This window comes from Apaloderma vittatum, unplaced genomic scaffold (genome assembly GCF_000703405.1).
Source record: "Apaloderma vittatum isolate BGI_N311 unplaced genomic scaffold, ASM70340v1 scaffold4059, whole genome shotgun sequence".
Taxonomy (NCBI): Eukaryota; Metazoa; Chordata; class Aves; order Trogoniformes; family Trogonidae; genus Apaloderma; species Apaloderma vittatum.
Window position 1 is genome coordinate 10,180 of NW_009733382.1, and position 1,066 is coordinate 11,245.

The following is a 1,066-nucleotide window of genomic DNA, read 5'->3' on the forward strand; positions in this document are numbered from 1 at the left end:
ACTTGAACATCCATAAATCCATGGGCCCTGATGAGATGCACCCGCAGGTGTTGAGGGAGCTGGTGGGAGTCATTGCTAGGCCACTCTCCCTCATCTTTGGTAAGTTGTGGGGAACATGAGAGGTGCCTGAAGACTGAAGGAAAGCGAATGTCACTCCAGTCTATAAGAAGGGCAGAAAGGATGACTTGGGTAACTACAGACCGGTCAGCCTCACCTCCATCCCTGGAAAGGTGATGGAACAACTTATCTGCTGTCTCTAGGCATATCAAGGATAAGAGGGTCATTAGGAGCGGTCAACATGGTTTTACCACGGGGAAGTCATTGTTTAACCAACCTTATAGCCTTTTATGAGGACATAACCAGGTGGATAGATGATGACAGTGCAGTGGATGTGGCCTATCTGGATATTAGTAAGGTATTTGACACCGTCTCCCACAGCATCCTCATAGGTAAACTGAGGAAGTGTGGTCTAGATGATTAGGAGGTAAGGTAGATTGTGAACTGGTTGAAGGAAAGAAGTCAGAGAGTTGTGGTCAATGGGTCAGAGTCTAGTTGGAGGCCTCTATCTAGCAGAGTCCCTCAGGGGTTGGTGCAGGGACCAGTACTATTCAATATGTTCATCAGCGACCTGGATGAGATTGCTGATGACATAGAACTGGGACGAGTGGCTGACACACCAGAGGGCTGTGCTGCCATTCATCAAGACCTAGACAGGCTGGAGAGTTGGGTGGGGAGAAATTTTATGAAAGACAACAAGGGCAAGTGTAGAGTTTTGCATGTGGGAAAGAACAACCCCATGTGCCAGTATAAGTTGGGGACTGACCTACTGGAGAGCAGCGCAGGGGAAAGGGACCTGAGAGTCCTGGTGGGCAGCAGGATGACCATGAGCCAGCAATGTGCCCTCGTGGCCAAGAAGGCCAATGGCATCCTGGGGTGTGTTAGAAGGGGAAGTGGCTAGTAGGTTGAGAGAGATTCTCCTTCCCCTCTCCTCTGCTCTGGAGGGGCTGCACCTGGAATATTGTGTCCAGTTCTGGGCCCCTCACTTCAAGCGGGACAGGGGAGGGCT

At 50.7% G+C, this 1,066-nt stretch overlaps 1 protein-coding gene across 1 annotated transcript in view; it reads left to right on the forward strand.

Annotated features, from left to right (window-relative positions):
• The window catches only part of HEATR5B (HEAT repeat containing 5B), a gene marked incomplete at its 3' end in the record, with an annotated part of 33,452 nt that overhangs the window by 6,046 nt on the left and 26,340 nt on the right, over positions 1-1,066 (forward strand). The window lies entirely within an intron of this gene.